The sequence below is a fragment of the Oncorhynchus nerka genome, linkage group LG9b (genome assembly GCF_034236695.1).
Source record: "Oncorhynchus nerka isolate Pitt River linkage group LG9b, Oner_Uvic_2.0, whole genome shotgun sequence".
Taxonomy (NCBI): Eukaryota; Metazoa; Chordata; class Actinopteri; order Salmoniformes; family Salmonidae; genus Oncorhynchus; species Oncorhynchus nerka.
Genome location: NC_088424.1, coordinates 13,962,134 through 13,983,171, shown reverse-complemented (window position 1 = coordinate 13,983,171; position 21,038 = coordinate 13,962,134).

Below are 21,038 nucleotides of genomic sequence, written 5' to 3'. Positions count from 1 at the left end.
AAGTCTCAATTTTGCCCCCAAGTGTGCATGGTGTTGTGATGGCGTTGGATTTGATTTATTCATCATATCTATCGTATTTACAGTGTTGGGGAGTAGTGAACTACATGTAGTTTAACTAGTAATTCAACTACATTTTGCAGTATTTTGGTGACAGTTGAATTAAATTCAAATCTTGGTGTGTTCAGTAGTTAATTACTTGTTAGCCATGTAGCGGTCTAGCTAACTACTGGAACTACAGACTACTTATTTTTGCAAAAAGATCATTCAATATGCGTGAAATATGCAATTATTTCATTTTTCGGCATCAGACCTGCCTTATTCTCACTTGAAACATAGTTTTGTGTTCAATAGCGTAAATTACACATTCTGCTAACACCTGATGTCACGCCCTGGCCATAGAGAGGCTTTTATTCTCTATTTTGGTTAGGCCTGGGTGTGACTAGGGTGGGCATTCTAGTTTCTTTCTATGTTTTCTATTTCTTTGTTTTTGGCCAAGTGTGGTTCCCAATCAGAGGCAGCTGTCTATCGTTGTCTCTGATTGGGGATCATACTTAGGTAGCCTTTTCCCCACCTGTGTTTTGTGAGTAGTTGTTTTCTGTATAGTTTATTTGCCTTACAGAACTGTTTGTTTTTCTCTTTGTTATTTTGTTAAAGTGTTTTTTGAGTAATAAAGAATCATGAACACTTACCACGCTGCTCTTTGGTCCGATCCTCATTCCGACGAGAGCCGTAACACCTGACTCCAGAGTGATATGTTCTTGCAATTTGCAGTCTATGAAATTTCAGATTTATATATGATAATTTATCACAAAGTAGCTTGGGTTAAGTAAACTATATATTTCTTAAGGGTAGCTTTAGTGTAGCTTAACTGCTTCTAGTGTGAAGTAATTGGTAATTTGGTGAACTACCAATTATCTTGAGTATATCAGAGTATCTTCCCCAACACTGCTTATTTATTCTGCATTCATAAGTGGCTATATGTGCTTTCATTGAGCACTACTTCTCCTTAGGGGGCCTTTTCCAAGGAAGAAGAACATTCAGATGTTCAAGTATGAAACACCCTCAAGTGTTTATCTGAAGAGGGAGTGCAATCAAAGAGTGAGGTCTTCTTGAGATGGAGAATCCGATGGATGTGGAGGGTGAAGGAGCTTTCAAATCAAATTTGGTTGGTCACATACACATGGTTAGCAGATGTTAATGCGAGTGTAGCGAAATGCTTGTGCTTCTAGTTCCGACAATGCAGTAATAACCCACGAGTAATCTAACCTAACAATTTCACAACTACCTTATACACACAAGTGTAAAGGGATGAAGAATATGTACATAAAGATATATGAATGAGTGATGGTACAGAACGGCATAGGCAAGATGCAGTAGATTGTATCGAGTACAGTATATACATATGAGATGAGTAATGTAGGGTATGTAAACATATAAAAGTGCCATTGTTTAAAGTGGCTAGTGATACATGTATTACATAAAGATGGCAAGATGCAGTAGATGGTATAGAGTACAGTATATACATACAGTGCCTTGCGAAAGTATTCGGCCCCCTTGAACTTTGCAACCTTTTGCCACATTTCAGGCTTCAAACATAAAGATATAAAACTGTATTTTTTTGTGAAGAATCAACAACAAGTGGGACACGATCATGAAGTGGAACAACATTTATTGGATATTTCAAACTTTTTTAACAAATCAAAAACTGAAAAATTGGGCGTGCAAAATTATTCAGCCCCCTTATGTTAATACTTTGTAGCGCCACTTTTTGCTGCGATTACAGCTGTAAATCGCTTGGGGTATGTCTCTATCAGTTTTGCACATCGAGAGACTGCATTTTTTTCTCATTCCTCCTTGCAAAACAGCTCGAGCTCAGTGAGGTTGGATGGAGAGCATTTGGGAACAGCAGTTTTCAGTTCTTTCCACAGATTCTCGATTGGATTCAGGTCTGGACTTTGACTTGGCCATTCTAACACCTGGATATGTTTATTTTTGAACCATTCCATTGTAGATTTTGCTTTATGTTTTGGATCATTGTCTTGTTGGAAGACAAATCTCCGTCCCAGTCTCAGGTCTTTTGCAGACTCCATCAGGTTTTCTTCCAGAATGGTCCTGTATTTGGCTCCATCCATCTTCCCATCAATTTTAACCATCTTCCCTGTCCCTGCTGAAGAAAAGCAGGCCCAAACCATGATGCTGCCACCACCATGTTTGACAGTGGGGATGGTGTGGTCAGGGTGATGAGCTGTGTTGCTCTCACGCCAAACATAACATTTTGCATTGTTGCCAAAAAGTTCAATTTTGGTTTCATCTGACCAGAGCACCTTCTTCCACATGTTTGGTGTGTCTCCCAGGTGGCTTGTGGCAAACTTTAAACTACACTTTTTATGGATATCTTTAAGAAATGGCTTTCTTCTTGCCACTCTTCCATAAAGGCCAGATTTGTGCAATATACGACTGATTGTTGTCCTATGGACAGAGTCTCCCACCTCAGCTGTAGATCTCTGCAGTTCATCCAGAGTGATCATGGACCTCTTGGCTGCATCTCTGATCAGTCTTCTCCTTGTATGAGCTGAAAGTTTAGAGGGACGGCCAGGTCTTGGTAGATTTGCAGTGGTCTGATACTCCTTCCATTTCAATATTATCGCTTGCACAGTGCTCCTTGGGATGTTTAAAGCTTGGGAAATCTTTTTGTATCCAAATCCGTCTTTAAACTTCTTCACAACAGTATCTCGGACCTGCCTGGTGTGTTCCTTGTTCTTCATGATGCTCTCTGCGCTTTTAACGGACCTCTGAGACTATCACAGTGCAGGTGCATTTATACGGAGACTTGATTACACACAGGTGGATTGTATTTATCATCATTAGTCATTTAGGTCAACATTGGATCATTCAGAGATCCTCACTGAACTTCTGGAGAGAGTTTGCTGCACTGAAAGTAAAGGGGCTGAATAATTTTGCACGCCCAATTTTTCAGTTTTTGATTTGTTAAAAAAGTTTGAAATATCTAATAAATGTCGTTCCACTTCATGATTGTGTCCCACTTGTTGTTGATTCTTCACAAAAAATACAGTTTTATATCTTTATGTTTGAAGCCTGAAATGTGGCAAAAGGTCGCAAAGTTCAAGGGGGCCGAATACTTTCGCAAGGCACTGTATGAGATGAGTAATGTAGGGTATGTAATCATATTAAGTGGCATTTTTAAAGTGGCTAGTGGTAAATTTTTACATCAATTTCCATTATTAAAGTGGCTGGAGTTGAGTCAGTGTGTTGGCAGTAGCCACTCAATGTTAGTGGTGGCTGTTTAACAGTCTGATGGCCTTGAGATAGAAGCTGTTTTTCAGTCTCTCGGTCCCTGCTTTGATGCACCTGTACTGACCTCGCCTTCTGGATGATAGCGGGGTGAACAGGCAGTGGCTCGGGTGGGTGTTGTCCTTGATGATCTTTATGGCCTTCCTGTGATATCGGGTGGTGTAAGTGTCCTGGAGGGCAGGTAGTTTGCCCCCGGTGATGCGTTGTGCAGACCTCACTACCCTCTGGAGAGCCTTACGGATATAGGCAGAGCAGTTGCCGTACCAGGCGGTGATACAGCCCGACAGGATGCTCTCGATTGTGCATCTGTAAAAGTTTGTGAGTGCATTTGGTGACAAGCCGAATTTCTTCAGCCTCCTGAGGTTGTGAAAAATAGACCTGACTATTGTGGGGCCCCAGTGTTGAGGATCAGCGGGGTGGAGATGTTGTTACCTACCCTCACCACCTGGGGGCGGCCCGTCAGGAAGTCCAGTACCCAGTTGTACAGGGCGGGGTCGAGACCCAGGGTCTCGAGCTTGATGATGAGTTTGGAGGGTACTATGGTGTTAAATGCTGAGCTGTAGTCGATGAACAGCATTCTCACATAGGTATTCTTCTTGTCCAGATGGGTTAGGGCAGTGTGCAGTGTGGTTGCGATTGCGCCGTCTGTGGACCTAATGGGGTGGGAAGCAAATTGGAGTGGGTCTAGGGTGTCAGGTAAGGTGGGGGTGATATGGTCCTTTACTAGTCTCTCAAAGCACTTCATGATGACGGAAGTGAGTGCTAGTCATTTAGCTTTGATATCTTAGCTTTCTTGGGAACAGGAACAATGGTGGCCCTCTTGAAGCATGTGGCAACAGCAGACTGGGATAAGGATTGATTGAATATGTCCGTAAACACACCAGCCAGCTGGTCTGCGCATGCTCTGAGGACGCGGCTGGGGATGTCGTCTGGGCCTGCAGCCTTGCGAGGGTTAACGCGTGTAAATGTTTTACTCACGTCGACTGCAGTGAAGGAGAGTCCGCAGGTTTTGGTAGCGGGCCATGTCAGTGGCACTGTATTGTCCTCAAAGTGAGCAAAGAAGTTGTTTAGTCTGTCTGGGAGCAAGACATCGGCGACGGGGCTGGTTTTCTTTTTGTAATCTACGATTGACTGTAGACCCTGCCACATACCTCTTGTGTCTGAGCCCTTGAATTGCGACTCTACTTTGTTTCTATACTGACGTTTAGCTTGTTTGATTGCCTTGCAGAGGGAATAGCTACACTGTTTGTATTTGGTCATGTTTCCGGGTCACCTTGCCCTGGTTAAAAGCAGTGGTTCGCGCTTTAAGTTTCACGAATGCTGCCATCAATCCACGGTTTCTGGTTTGGGAATGTTTTGATAGTTGCTGTGGGTACGGCATCGCCGATGCACTTGCTAATAAACTCGCTCACCGAATCAGTGTATTTGTCAATGTTGTTGTTTGACGCAATGCGGAACATATCCCAATCCACGTGATCGAAGCAATCTTGAAGCGTGGAATCAAATTGGTCGGACCAGCGTTGAACAGACATGAGCGCGAGAGCTTCCTGTTTTAGTCTCTCCCTAGGGGGAGAGGGGCAACAGAGAACCTCCACTCTGCTACCCTGGCCCTGCTACTGGTTCTCTAAGGGCCAAGAGTCACCCTTCATTCCTCCATCAAGACCTTGTTGATTTGTTCATGCAAAGCTGGGGTGAAAAAAAGCACACACCAAGAGGGCCTACTGTATGTGTTAACCTTTATGAACCTGTGTAACCTGTTTCTTATCTTTGTTTCAGGGTATGGATGTGTTCTGTTTTAAATGCGGGGATCCACATAAACAACCTGATCAGTTATCCTCTCCAGTCAAAGTACAGTCAGGTCTATTTTTCAGTTCTTTGGTTGAATCCAACATTAGTCCTATCTGAGCAACAGATTTGCAGAGCTTTGGGTGGGTGACTGTATTTGAAAGTGGAAATATCTTACTTAAGGGCTCTATTCAAAGTTCAGCTTTACAGCGGGATTGCGTCTTTAGCGGAGACTGCATTCCCAGTAAATGCTGCAGATGGAGCCTGCGTTCCCAGTAAATGCTGCAGATGGAGCCTGCATTCCCAGTAAATGCTGCAGATGGAGACTGCATTCCCAGTAAATGCTGCAGATGGAGCCTGCATTCCCAATAAATGCTGCAGATGAAGCCTGCATTCCCAGTAAATGCTGCAGATGGAGACTGCAGTCCCAGTAAATGCTGCAGATGTCGGCTCAATCGGAGTAACCTGTACATTTCTAACGTGGAATATGTAACGCTTCATCTTTACAGACTGAATAGAGCCCCTACAGTATTGCATATTATCATACAATACAGTTCATTACAATACCGTCCCCATTCCAGGGCCTTGCGCAGTGAGGAGTGACACTGTCCTATCTGCCTGGTGATGTGCCTTTTAATACTACAGTACGGCAGCTTTTAAGTGCTGATATATTAACTGTGCTAAATTAAATTCTGCCCTGACCCAATAGTTGATGTCACCCTACATTTCCACGTCATCACAGGTGGAGAACACCTGGATCGTGTCAAAACACACATTTTTAATTTGCCTGGCTACACATTTGGAGATGATAATCATACAGGTTACATAGCCGGTCCGTCTCTTTATTGGCCACTGACTCCAACTGGTAATTAACTTCCTCCTGTGCTGCTGTTTGCTCTTCATAGGGAGGAACCATAAAGAGATATTAGCAATGGGGGACAGGTGAACTCTTTGTTTTTCCATGGAGATGTGGGAGAGGAAACACCTGGAAATGTACACCATGCCCCTCCCTGGACCTACTACCTACTAACATACACCACCCTGCTCCAGAGGCCACAGCCAGAAAACCTTGCACCTCTTGTCTCCTGGGCATATTTCTGTCTGTAATAAAGCCTTTTTGTGGGGAAAAACTCATTCTGATTGGCTGGGCCTGGTTCCCCAGTGGGTGGACCTATGCCCACCCATGGCTACGCCCCTGCCCCGTCATGAAATCCATAGATTAATACATTTATTTCAATTGACTGATTTCCTTACCTGAACTGTAACTCAGCAAAAAATTGAAAATGTTGCCTGTTGCGTTTGTATTTTTTGTTCAGTATAGTTTTATATTGTGTGGATCTAGTTTTTTTTATTGTGTATATGAGAGAGAGAGAAATACACAGGAAACAAGAAAGACAGGAAGAAAGAGGTTGGTGTAGAATATATGCGTCAGTGTACTCCTCAGGCATATAGTGTAGTAATTATCTAAACCATCTGCATGTGCTGTGAAGCAGATGGGGAGACCCAACCCAACCCTGAGTTTATGCCTGAAAGGAATAAAACAAAAGGATTCCTGGAGAAGTTGAGTGAACTCATGTTTTTCACGAAACTGAAGTGAGAGGACTCACAAGGTCAGGGACAGGGTTTCCAACAGGATTCCAATGTGCATTATGGTCAAAGCCATACTAGTGATATGCTACATAACATCAATAGCAATTGTATTATGGTATACAGAATGTCTAGTCTGGTTTGAATATACCCAGTGTTCAGTCTTGAATGTTTGAAATGTTGCTGTTAGCATTGAAATATTGCTATAGTCCAAAAACGAACATCGTCTGTAGCTCAGTTGGTAGAGCATGGTGCTTGCAACTCCAGGATAGTGGGTTTGATTCCCGGGACAACCCGTACATAAAATGTATAAATGCGTGACTGTAAATCGCTTCGGATTAAAGAGTCTGCTAAATGGCATATATTATTTATATTATATTATGTTTCAATATTTTCACACATACAGTGGGGCAAAAAAGTATTTAGTCAGCCACCAATTGTGCAAGTTCTCCCACTTAAAAAGATGAGAGAGGCCTGTAATTTTCATCATAGGTACACTTCAACTATGACAGACAAAATGAGAAAAAATAATCCAGAAAATCACATTGTAGGATTTGTAATGAATTTATTAGTGCCCATCAGAAAAGGCTCAAGGTCATTGGCCACAGATAACATGACGTCAAATCACATTATATCTACAGTAGCATTGATTGGACTGATTATGTCAACATCATACTTTCAAAATATTAGCTTGCAGTCATCATCCTTGTCATATGAAGAGAAATTATAGATAAAACGTATCAGCGTTCATCGGTCATTAGACATAAACATTACACAACAAGTTGGAAATCGCAAATTCAACAATGAGTGGTTCGGAAGGAATCAGTGGCTAACTGCAAGCATTGCAAAGTAATCATTAACCTGCTATTCAGTGGCGTGTCTGTGTGGTCCCAAGTCTATAATTAAGGGACTCTTTTCCTAATTTAAAATTATTGGCCAAAACATTGGCCATGCTGTCAATGAAACATGATTTGTGCCGCTCTCAAAACAACTGTTAATTCAGAACTGCAAAATCTGACTTTAGTGAGTTCAAGACAACTGGGAACTCGGGGAAAACGAGCTACGACTGGGAAAATACGTTTACAATTTTCTTCCAACTCGGAATTGTAAATCGGAAACTCAGGCCTCTTTCTAGAGCTACGACCTGAAGATCACTGACGTCATCATGATTGAACTTTTTTTTTCAAGTTCCCAGTTGTCTTGACAGCACCATAAATCCAGAGAATACCAGACTTTGATGACAAAGTTTGATGACAAAATTTGCCCACGAAGGACCGCCACACCACCTTTCTTTTCAAGTGAGCACAGCACAACAAGGTGAGTCCAAAAATGTATTGCTGCTGCATAAATTATGTAATATGCCAGAGAGATATGTATACTGTAGCTAAGAAAGTAATACTAAGTGTATGCTGTGTAGTAAGCTATTAGTTGCCCATGTGCCTAATAATTTGGTATATTTTCACCTCTTAATTCCACCTACTGTTCTGACTTGGTGGTGCACATGTCAATGTGAATATTGTAAGAGCTTTCATTGTCTGCTTATATGCCCCCTTTATTTATCCTATGGTTCTGACTTGGTGTACAGGGAGAACACTGTAAGATGGCCCATGTTCTAGCTTCCGTTCCTCTCCTCAACCCTACCTAGGCTCGAACCAGGGACCCTCTGCACACATCGACAACAGCCACCCTCGAAGCATCGTTACCCATCGCTCCACAAAAGCCGCGGCCCTTGCAGAGCAAGGGGAACAACTACTCAGAGCGAGTGATATCACCGATTGAAACGCTATTAGCGCGCACCCCGCTAACTAGCTAGCCATTTCACATCGGTGACTCACCCCCCTTTTGACCTCCTCCTTTTCCGCAGCAACCAGTGATCTGGGTCCAATGCACCAATGTAACAAGTTTAGCTTCTATCCCTCTCCTCGCACCTATCTGGGATCAGAACCAGGGACCCTCTGCACACATCGACAACAGCCACCCTCGAAGCATCGTTACCCATCGCTCCACAAAAGCTGTGGGGGGAACAACTACTTCAAGGTCTCAGAGCGAGTGATGTCACCAATTGAAACGGTATTAGCTCGCACCCCGCTAACTAGCTAGCCATTTCACATCAGTTACATTGGGACAGCTTTTTGTAGGCCCTAACAGCTTGTGGGTACCGTTTGTCACCGTTATAGTGCAATTAATGTATTGTTTAGTGTTGTGTAGTGGCTTTGCTGGCATCCATCCCACTTTCTTTTTTTTCTTTTTTTGCCCCACCAAGATTTACTTGCTAAAATCGCCACTGGTAATGATCATGCTGTTTAATCAGTTTCTTGATATGCCACACCTGTCAGATGTCTGGATTATCTTGGCAAAGGATTATTTTTTTATTTTTTTTTTATTTCACTAGGCTAGTCAGTTAAGAACAAATTCTTATTTACAATGATGACCTACTAACAGGGATATAAACAAATGTGTCCACAAAATTGGAGAGAAATAAGCTTTTTGTGCCTCTGGAATATTTCTGGGGTATTTTTATTTCAGCTCATGAAACATGGGACCAACACTTTACATGTTGCACTTATACACTGCTCATAAAAATAAAGGGAACACTTAAACAACACAATGTAACTCCAAGTCAATCACACTTCTGTGAAATCAAACTGTCCACTTAGGAAGCAACACTGATTGACAATAAATTTCACATGCTGTTGTGCAAATGGAATAGACACCAGGTGGAAATAATAGGCAATTAGCAAGACACCCCCAATAAAGGAGTGGTTCTGCAGGTGGTGACCACAGACCACTTCCCAGTTCCTATGCTTCCTGGCTGATGTTTTGGTCACTTTTGAATGCTGGCGGTGCTTTCACTCTAGTGGTAGCATGAGACGGAGTCTACAACCCACACAAGTGGCTCAGGTAGTGCAGCTCATCCAGGATGGCACATCAATGCGAGCTGTGGCAAGAAGGTTTGCTGTGTCTGTCAGCGTAGTGTCCAGAGCATGGAGGCGCTACCAGAAGACAGGCCAGTACATCAGGAGACGTGGAGGAGGCCGTAGGATGGTAACAACCCAAAAGGAGGACCGCTACCTCTGCCTTTGTGCAAGGAGGAGCAGGAGGAGCACTGCCAGAGCCCTGCAAAATGACCTCCAGCAGGCCACAAATGTGCATGTGTCTGCTCAAACGGTCAGAAACAGACTCCATGAGGGTGGTATGAGGGCCCGACGTCCACAGGTGGGGGTTGTGCTTACAGCCCAACACCGTGCAGGATGTTTGGCATTTGCCAGAGAACACCAAGAATTCCACTGGCGCCCTGTGCTCTTCACAGTTGAAAGCAGGTTCACACTGAGCACATGACAGACGTGACAGAGTCTGGAGACGCCGTGGAGAACGTTCTGCTGCCTGCAACATCCTCCAGCATGACCGATTTGGTGGTGGGTCAGTCATGGTGTGGGGTGGCATTTCTTTGGGGGGCCGCACAGCCCTCCATGTGCTCGCCAGTGGTAGGCTGACTGCCATTAGGTACCGAGATGAGATCCTCAGACCCCTTGTGAGACCATATGCTGGTGCGGTTGGCCCTGGGTTCCTCCTAATGCAAGACAATGCTAGACCTCATGTGGCTGGAGTGTGTCAGCAGTTCCTGCAAGAGGAAGGCATTGATGCTATGGACTGGCCCGCCCGAACCCCAGACCTGAATCCAATTGAGCACATCTGGGACATCATGTCTCGCTCCATCCACCAATGCCACATTGCACCACAGACTGTCCAGGAGTTGGCGGATGCTTTAGTCCAGGTCTGGGAGGAGATCCCTCAGGAGACCATCCGCCACCTCATCAGGAGCATGCCCAGGCGTTGTAGGGAGGTCATACAGGCATGTGGAGGCCACCCACACTACTGAGCCTCATTTTGACTTGTTTTAAGGACATTACATCAAAGTTGGATCAGCCTGTAGTGTGGTTTTCCACTTTAATTTTGAGTGTGACTCCAAATCCAGACCTCCATGGGTTGATAAATTTGATTTCCATTGATAATTTTTGATGTGATTTTCTTGTCAGCACATTCAACTGTGTAAATAAAAAAGTATTTAATAAGAATATTTCATTCATTCAGATCTAGGATGTGTTATTTTAGTGTTCCCTTTATTTTTTTGAGCAGTGTAGTTTTGTTCAGTGTAGATATACTATAACTTCCTTCAACTGAACAGCAGCAAAAGTGAGGCCATACTTGTTGGCACCTCCCACCAGGTCCAGCACTCACCAATACAGGATAGAACATCCCTCTCTCCCCCCCAGTTTCCACTCTGGGTGTAAAGCTAGATTCCTCCCTGACCTTTGACAACCCCATCAAACAACTGTGTAAAGTGTCATTTTACCACATCAAGAACATTGCCAAACTTCGTCCCACCGTCAATCAGTCTGATGCAGAGAAGCTTGTCCATGCCTTTATCTCCTAAAGGCTACTGCAACTCGCTCTTCATCGGGATCTCTGGCAGGAGACTCCAGAAGCACCAATACATCCAGAACAGTGCTGCCAGGATCCTGATGAGAGCGTGGAAACACCATCACATCACCCCGATCCTGGCATCTCTGCACTGACTCCCCGTCTCATTATGGATTGAATTCAAAACCCTCCTGCTGGCTTTCCAGTGTATTCATAGTAATGCGCATCCTTATCTCAAAGAACAGCTCTCCCTCCGTAACCCCACCCGCACCCTCAGTTCAAGTGATATCCTGCTCCTCTACTCCCCCAGGACCACGCTACGCTCCTTGGGGGGATCGGGCTTCAGCTCGACTGCCCCCATCCTCTGGAATGGCCTCCCGGACCACCTGAAGGCACCGCAGACTCTGGGTTCCTTTAAAACGGGCCTAAAGACCTTTCTCTTTAGGAAGGCATTCGGTTGATAGCTGTATTCCTTGGTGTTCTTGTCCCTTGTAGTGTCAGCTGGGTTCTTTGTGTCACTGTCTAGTTGTCATCATTTTTTTCTATTTGGTTTTTATTTGATGGAACTATGAGATTATTCTGTATAATGAAAAGCTCTTTACAAATGTAATACATTATTATTATTAGATATAACCTTGTACCCTCCTCCACCTCTTGAATTTGTTATGTCATTGTTAAATGTTGTTTGTGTTCGATCAAAAGGTGTTAACAATATGCAAAATAATGTTCTCAGCCCGGTACGTTCTATTTAAAAAATAAGAAATCAGACTCGAGCCATAATCTCTGCTCTTTAAACACGATTTTCTTTTTTTTTGTGTGTTGAATTGAATGTGGTATGAATTTCCAAGAACTCTTCAGTCTTGGTACATGTGTAAATTGTCTTTGTAGATGTGTGAATGTAGAAGTAAATGGATGGTGGCTGTCCTTCAGCCATCACTTGTCTCCTCGGTAATTGTACCTATTTGATAGACAGAAAACAGTGAAAGGTTTTCCTCCTCATACATATTCAAGAAGTGGATGAAATAGACAGAGGAAAGATAAAGAAACGTAGTCATCTGAGGCTGCAGAGAGAGAACCCGGCAATTACATGTCCTTAAATGAATAGATAAATGTTCCAGGAAGATTTCTTTGCCCAATCACTCTTGATAGAAGAATTATGCAAATCTACAGTTCCATTTGACTTTCCCCTATTATCATAGTTTCCACTGAGACAGGTCTCATTCCGAGCTGAGGATGACTGTCAATACTCATAACAGATCATTTAGGTATGAACGTTTCTTCAGAAATTATTCACACCCCTTGACTTTTTACGCATTTTAAAATTGATTAAATTGAGATTTTGTGTCACTGGCTGACACATAATACTCCATAATGTCAAAGTGAAATTATGTTTAGGGATATTTGATGAATTCATTACAAATGAAAAGCTGAAATGTCTTGAATCAATAAGTTGTTAGGGAAAGCCTAAATAAGTTCAGGAAAAATGTGCATAACACACAAGTTGCATGGACTCCCTCTGCGTGCAATAATAGTGTTTAACGTGATTTTTGAATGACTACCTCTTCTCTGTACCCCACACATAGAATTATCTGTAAGGTCTATCATTTGAGCAGTGCATTTCAAACACAGATTCAACCACAAAGACCCGGGAGGTTTTCCAATGCCTCGCAAAGATGGGCACCTGTTGGAGATAGGAAAAAAACTTTTTTTTTTAAAGCAGTCATTGAAAATCCGTTTGAGCATGGTGAAGTTATTAATTACACTTTAGATAGTGTATCAATACACCCAATCACTACAAAAATACAAGTGTCCTTCCTAACTCAGTTTCCGGAGAGGAAGGTAACCACTCAGGGATTTCACCATGAGGCCAATGGTGTCTTTAAAACAGTTACAGTTTAATTGCTGTGATAGGAGAAAACTGAGGATGGATCTACAACATTGTAGTTACTCTACAACAGTAGCCTACATAACAAAGTGAAAATAAGGAAGCCTGTACAGAATACAAGTATTCCAAAACATGGATCCTGTTTGCAATAAGGCACTAAAGTAAAATGTGGCAAAGAAATGTACTTTATGTCCTGAATAAAGAGTGTTATGTTTGGTGCAAATCCAACACAACACATCACTGAGTACCACTCTTCATATTTTCAAGCTTGGTGGTGGCTGCATCATGTTATGGGTATGATTGTCATCGGCAAAGACTAGTTTTTTTTTGTGTGGATAAAATGAAACAAAATAGAGCTAAGCACAGGCAAAATCCAGTCTGTTTTCCAACAGACACTGGGAGACAAATTCACCCATCAGCAGGACAATTACCAAAAATACAAGAGTACCTGAAACACAAGGCCAACTATAAACTGGAGTTGCTTACCAAAATGACATTTAGTGTTCCTGAGTGGCTTAGTTACAGTTTTGACTTAAAATGGCTTGAAAATCTCTGATATGACTTGAAAATGGCTGTCTAGCAATGATCAACAAGCAACTAGACAGAGCTTGAATGACATTTTTTTTTAAGTACAATGTGCAAATATTGTACATTCCAGGAGTGCAAAGCTCTTAGAGACTTACCAATAAAGGCTCACAGCTGTAATCACTGCCAAAGGTGATTCTAACATTTATTGACTCAGGGATGTGAATAGTTATGTAAATGAGATATTTCTGTATTTCATTTTCAATAAATTAGCAAAAAGTTCTAAAAACATGTTTTCACTTTATCATTATCGGGTATTGTGTGTAGATGTTTGAGAGAATAAATCGACATAATCCATTTTGAATTCCGGCTGTAACACAACAGAATGTGGAATAAGTAAAGGGGTATGAATACTTTCTGAAGGCACTGTACCTGTTTCCCTCAGCCGGTTGATCTGTATCTCTCAAGCAAATACACTTATGCAACAATGAATCTTCGCTGTTATTCAACTTTGGAAAAACTATTTTATTATTGGATCCCTGGTGATCATAGACACTGCCCACGGGACACACGCTGGTTGAATCAACGTTGTTTCCATGTCATTTCAATAAAATTATGTTGAACCAACGTGGAATAGATGTTGAATTGACGTCTGTGCCAAGTGGGTGTTGATTTTGTTAATTTAATTTAATCTAATTGCTCATTATGCAGTGTGGTAATTATCCGGCAGCCATAGCTCAGTGGACAGTCCAGGATTCAGACTGACAGGTAACCTTACTAAATGTCAAAGTGGCTAATATAGAGGGTTTTCATTTATCGAAAGGTTGTAGCACTTTGCTATTCCAATTCATCTCATAAAGGTCATCCTGGTTATGATTTGCCTTGACAGAAGTTTACTTTTGTTTCCAGGAATACCTGGAACCTGATGCTAATTTGTTGTTGCATGTACATGTAGAATCAAACACATGTTAGTGGTCAAAACCCTTTGTTCCAATGTTTTAGACATGTTTTGTTAAACATGTACTGACACTTGTGCCTTAGATGCATTAAAGGGAATTATGAAACAAGATAAGGCAAAGAACTCACCTAATTTCTCAGGTCTAAAGCAACCACTTATACAAAGGCAAGAGCTGAAAGCAGCGGATATTGTGGCCCCCGGGGAACCTTTATCTGTAGGGGTTAATCTGTTAAACTGGGCTTTCTACTCTCAAGTTCACAACTCTCAATCCATTTGTCTATATTTCTACCAACTAATGCCAACATTCATCTCCACATTTAGGGTCATTCACAAACATGAGATGCAGGTGGAAACCTGTCAGAATAAAGTTAGTATACTCTATAGATGTTATGTGCATCAATTTGTTTACTAATTGAAAAATATATTTTTTTTAATGGTTTGTCCTTAAAAAATAATATTGAGTGGGATTGCATTGTCCCAATATTGAATCATGCATAAGTGAGCTGTGTGGCCGAAAAAATCTTCAGCAAAGGCACAAATGTCTTGTAAGTGTCGCTGACCCCAAATGGATTTTCAGGATTCAAACAAAATATGTTTTTCAGGTTCTGCCTCTTACTCAAATGGCATCTTGTTTTCACATTATATTAGACTGGGGGAGTTGAATCACTCTGTGTCATTGTGACATTTCTCTTTATTCCTGGGTGGGTTTGCTGAATATATCTGGTCCAGCGAGGACAAAGCCCCCGGAGTCTAGACTCTAAAGAAAGGTTTAGTCTGAATTCCAACAGGCAGTTGAATGAAAAGACAAACATTAAATCGTGTTGACTCCTTTTTAGTATCCCCTGAACCATGTTCTTTCTGTTAATGAAATGTTTCACTTTCCCTTTTCATAGACACTCTTCTCCGGTGACCCAAATGCAAATGTGGCAATAGGGCCTTACACATTTGTGTCCTGCACGCATACAGATTTGTTATTATTGCATATTTTATGTAAATGTTGAACTTTGAATTAATACATTAAGGCAACAGACAGACGCATTTCTAAATAAGGTTCCAATTAAGACTGCAATTGAGGTTACTACAATTATACAAATCAGACGCCTTCGGTAGAAATGGATTGTGTTGAGGACATTTAAGATACCATTAGAGTGATCCGAGAGGATCCTCTATTAAAACCTGGGCAGTGGAACAGTGTAAAGTGGTTGGTTAGATAGAGCAGACCCTTTGATGGCTAACCATATGACGCATCTATAGTACAAAACATATTCGGGGAAAACAGTTGAGCTTGAGCGAAGCTCTTTGCTGATGATAATGGTGAATACATCAACTGTGTTTAAGTTCCTTTTGATATCCTTTGCGATATGAGGTCCAACTTTCCCTATTTAACATACAAAGCACACTCAGATGATAATAAGGGATGGATTCAATCTGTATCACAGAATTATCATGGAAGATCTGCGTTGTAGCTCGACTGAAATGTAAAGGCATTCGCTGAAAACGCTGCGTATGTCAGCTAATTCGGAAATGTATATACAGTGGGGCAAAAAAGTATTTAGTCAGCCACCAATTGTGCAAGTTCTCCAACTTAAAAAGATGAGAGAGGCCTGTAATTTTCATCATAGGTACACTTCAACTATGACAGACAAAATTAGAAAAAATTATCCAGAAAATCACATTGTAGGATTTGTAATGAATTTACTTGCAAATTATGGTGGAAAATAAGTATTTGGTCACCTACAAACAAGCAAGATTTCTGGCTCTCACAGACCTGTAACTTCTTCTTTAAGAGGCTCCTCTGTCCTCCACTCGTTACCTGTATTAATGGCACCCGTTTGAACTTGTTATCAGTATAAAAGACACCTGTCCACAACCTCAAACAGTCACACTCCAAACTCCACTATGGCCAAGACCAAAGAGCTGTCAAAGGACACCAGAAACAAAATTGTAGACCTGCACCAGGCTGGGAAGACTGAATCTGCAATAGGTAAGCAGCTTGGTTTGAAGAAATCAACTGTGGGAGCAAATATTAGGAAATGGAAGACATACAAGACCCTTGATAATCTCCCTCGATCTGGGGCTCCACGCAAGATCTCACCCCGTGGGGTCAAAATGATCACATGAACGGTGAGCAAAAATCCCAGAACCACATGGGGGGACCTAGTGAATGACCTGCAGAGAGCTGGGACCAAAGTAACAAAGCCTACCATCAGTAACACACTACGCTGCCAGGGACTCAAATCCTGCAGTGCCAGACGTGTCCCCCTGCTTAAGCCAGTACATGTCCAGGCCCATCTGAAGTTTGCTAGAGAGCATTTGGATGATCCAGAAGAAGATTGGGAGAATGTCATATGGTCAGATGAAACCAAAATATAACTTTTTGGTAAAAACTCAACTCGTCGTGTTTGGAGGACAAAGAATGCTGAGTTGCATCCAAAGAACACCATACCTACTGTGAAGCATGGGGGGTGGAAACATCTTGCTTTGGGGCTGTTTTTCTGCAAAGGGACCAGGACGACTGATCCGTGTAAAGGAAAGAATGAATGGGGTCAGGTAGTGCAGCTCATCCAGGATGGCACATCAATGCGAGCTGTGGCAAGAAGGTTTGCTGTGTCTGTCACTGTTAAAACACTTTGTTTGTGTTTTCTTCATTTTGGCAGTTACCTGTACACACGGTACAGTAGACGTAAATGTTACAGTGCACTAGATCCTACATGCGCCCCGTGGTTTCTTCAGTGTAGGGACGTGAGAGTAAGATTACACCTGACACTTCTGTGTTATCTGTGAACAATGAGTCTCTGTGTGTGTGTTTTTGCGTGCATTCGCCTCTGCATGCGTGCATGTGTGCATGCATTTTTGTAAGGGAGTGCGTGTATGCGTGTGTGTGCGCGAGAGAGAGCGAGACAGGGTTCTACAGTAATTAACTATCCTGTCATCTTTCCATGCTCCAGTGTGACTGACACATCCATTACCAGGCTGATACACCCTGCTCTTCCCACACAGCAGGAAATGGGAGATGATTAGAAGCATACTTGCTCAGGCCACCACTGGCCATGTTCTGTTATAATCTCCACCCGGCACAGCCAGAAGAGGGCTGGCCACCCCTCATAGCCTGGTTCCTCTCTAGGTTTCTTCCTAGGTTTTGGCCTTTCTAGGGAGTTTTTCCTAGCCACTGTGCTTCTACACCTGCATTGCTCGCTGTTTGAGGTTTTAGGCTGGGTTTCTGTACAGCACTTTACATTTACATTTAAGTCATTTAGCAGACGCTCTTATCCAGAGCGACTTACAAATTGGTGCGTTCACCTTAAGACATCCAGTGGAACAGCCACTTTACAATAGTGCATCTAAATCTTTTAAGGGGGGGGGGTGAGAAGGATTACTTTATCCTATCCTAGGTATTCCTGAAAGAGGTGGGGTTTCAGGTGTCTCCGGAAGGTGGTGATTGACTCCGCTGTCCTGGTGTCGTGAGGGAGTTTGTTCCACCATTGGGGGGCCAGAGCAGCGAACAGTTTTGACTGGGCTGCGCGGGAACTGTACTTCCTCAGTGGTAGGGAGGCGAGCAGGCCAGAAGTGGATGAACGCACTGTATCACCGTCTGGTAGGGCAACTGCACTGCCCGCAACCGCAAGGCTCTCCAGAGGGTGGTGTGGTCTGCCAAACACATTAACGGGGGCAAACTACGCACCCTCCAGGACTCTTACAGCACCCAATGTCACAGGAAGGCCAAAAAGATCATAAAGGACAATAACCACCCGAGCCACTGCCTGTTCACGCCGCTATCATCCAGAAGGCGAGCTCAGTACAGGTGCATCTTTGAGATATCAGCTGATGTAAGAAGGGCTATATAAATACATTTGATTTGATTTGATCACTGCACTTTATTTGAACCTGACTATTGTCTGACAGTTCGATTGCAAGAGACGCTGTTTTTCTTCTTCTTGTAGTGTCACGCCCTGACCTTAGAGAGACGTTTTATTTCTCTATTTGGTTAGGTCATGGTGTGATGTGGAGTGGGCATTCTATGTCTCGTTTTCTATGTTTCTTTATTTCTATGTTTTGGCCGTGTATGGTTCTCAATCAGGGACAGCTGTCTATCGTTGTCTCTGAGTGGCAATCATACTTATGTAGCCCTTTTTCCCTCCTTTCAGTGTGGGCAGTTAACTTTGTTAGAGGCATCATATCCCTGTTAAGCTTCACGGTTGTTGTGTGTGTGTGTGTGTGTGTGTGTGTGTGTGTGTGTGTGTGTGTGTGTGTGTGTGTGTGTGTGTGTGTGTGTGTGTGTGTGTGTGTGTGTGTGTGTGTGTGTGTGTGTGTGTGTGTGTGTGTGTGTGTGTGTGTGTGTGTGTTTTTTTTTTTTTTTTTTTTTTTTTTGGCGACATTCTACTAAATAAAAGGAATCTGTACGCTCACCACGCTACACCTGTCACGCCCTGACCTTAGTTATATTTGTTTTCTTTATTATTTTGTTTAGGTCAGGGTGTGACAAGGGTGGTTGGTTTAGTTTTTGTATTGTCTAGGTGTTTTGTCCTGTCTAGGGTTTTTGTATATCTATGGGGTTTTAATGTCTAGGTATATGTAGGTCTATGGTGGCCTGAATTAGTTCCCAATCAGAGACAGCTGTTTATCATTGTCTCTGATTGGGGATCCTATTTAGGTTGCCATTTTCCATTTTGGTTTTGTGGGTTATTGTGTATGTGTAGTTGCATGTCAGCACTCGTGTTATAGCTTCACATTTGTTTTGTTAGTTTGTTTAGTGTTCTTCATTTAATAAAGAAGAATGTATTCATATCACGCTGCGCCTTGGTCTCCTCGTTATGACGAACGTGACAGCACCTTGGTCCACTTCTTACAACGCCAGTGACATGGGGCTTATTTAAAAGTGTGAATACTTTATAATCAAGCTACTGCGAGAATGAGAGAGGGGTGACAGAGACAGAGAAAATAATGAAAGAAAATAATGATCTGGAACTGACCTCATGAACTTCAACAAAAATCCTTCACTCACATGAATGCCGTATAGCATCTTTCTGAGAAACAGTTTAATTTCGTGGTGGATGATGCATCTTTGTATTGTTTTGATAACAATGTAGCATTCTACTATAGCAATTTGGAGAGAGAGAGAAAGAGATGAAAATGATGACGAGACAAAAGAGGCTGACATTTATGTGTTAGGCATATAACAGGATCTATCATTTCCATAGAAGTGGGAAACCATCATTTGGTGTTTTGGTGATGGAGAAAGCTGTCTCGGGCGCCGCTTCAGAATCTTCCATAAGTGTTTAATTGGGTTGAGATTTGGTGACAGAGAGAGAGAGACACACACACACACTTTAAGCCCCCTTGAGACCTCTCTTTTAAAGTCACGGATATCTCTTCTTCTAGACATGGTAGTCAATAAAGCTCATTGTTATAATTGCTCAGCATCCAGGATATGCAATAAAAAAAAAATGATAACTGATCTTGTTTAGCATGGTGTCATTCTGGATGTGTCCCCCATGGCACCCTATTCCCTATATAGTTCACTACGTCTGACAAGAGGGCCCTGGTCAAAGGTAGGGCACTATATAGGGAATATGGTGCCATTTGGGATACTTTCAGAGTATTTACTTCCAATAACTAATAGACTCCGCATATTGAGTAGGTTCCGACAAGCTGTTTTGACAGGAAAATAATTTCCTGTGATGCTGTGAACACACGTTGCAGAGATAAACGGGGATGTGTTTGAATATCATCATCAGGGATGGTTTGTTTGTATAGTCGACATATTTGTGAAAGGCTTAACAATGATTTTCTACGCTACTAATGTTCAGGTGCACACACATCACACTGGGTTGAGCTACACTGTATTTAGTTTAGAAATCAGATATCACTGGATTGGAGTGGACTGTCATACATGGCAAAATGACACTCAAAAACTGCAAAAATAATGGAATAACCATTTCAGTTGAGTTTAAATATCAAGGTTGAAGTTCATAGTTGAAAGAAAGAAATATTATTAAAAAAAACAGTGTAGGTCACAAGGTAATAGTTTGATTTAAACTGTTTTCTCTTGGTTCATACCATTATTTCCACCTAACCACATAGATTTCCATTAGGGTTCTAGAATATAATGACATTAGGATCCAGGGGGCCTCAGAAGCCATATTGTAGCACAGTAGTATTTCATCTACCCAGCTTGTTGGCCCACTGGCTTCTCATGCTCCAGGAGAAATAACTCATTTAGATGAAATAACAACTATTGCGGGTTATCATCCGACATGCCGATCTCATCAGGAGAGCTTAGTGCAGTAATATGGGTGTAATAGCACCATGGGGTTACATAAACTGCTGCTCAACAGGACTCATCTTCATCATAGGGCACAATTGGACCAGAGTCGTTAGGGGTTTGGCCGGGGTATGCCGTCATAAATAAGAATTTGTTCTTAACTGACTTGCCTAGTTAAATCATGGTTAAATAAAAAATAGATATAAATAAATTGTCATCTTCACCATTACCATCATTATCACATCCTCATCATTATCATCATCATCAACATTATTATCTGCATGATCATTGGCATTGTTTAT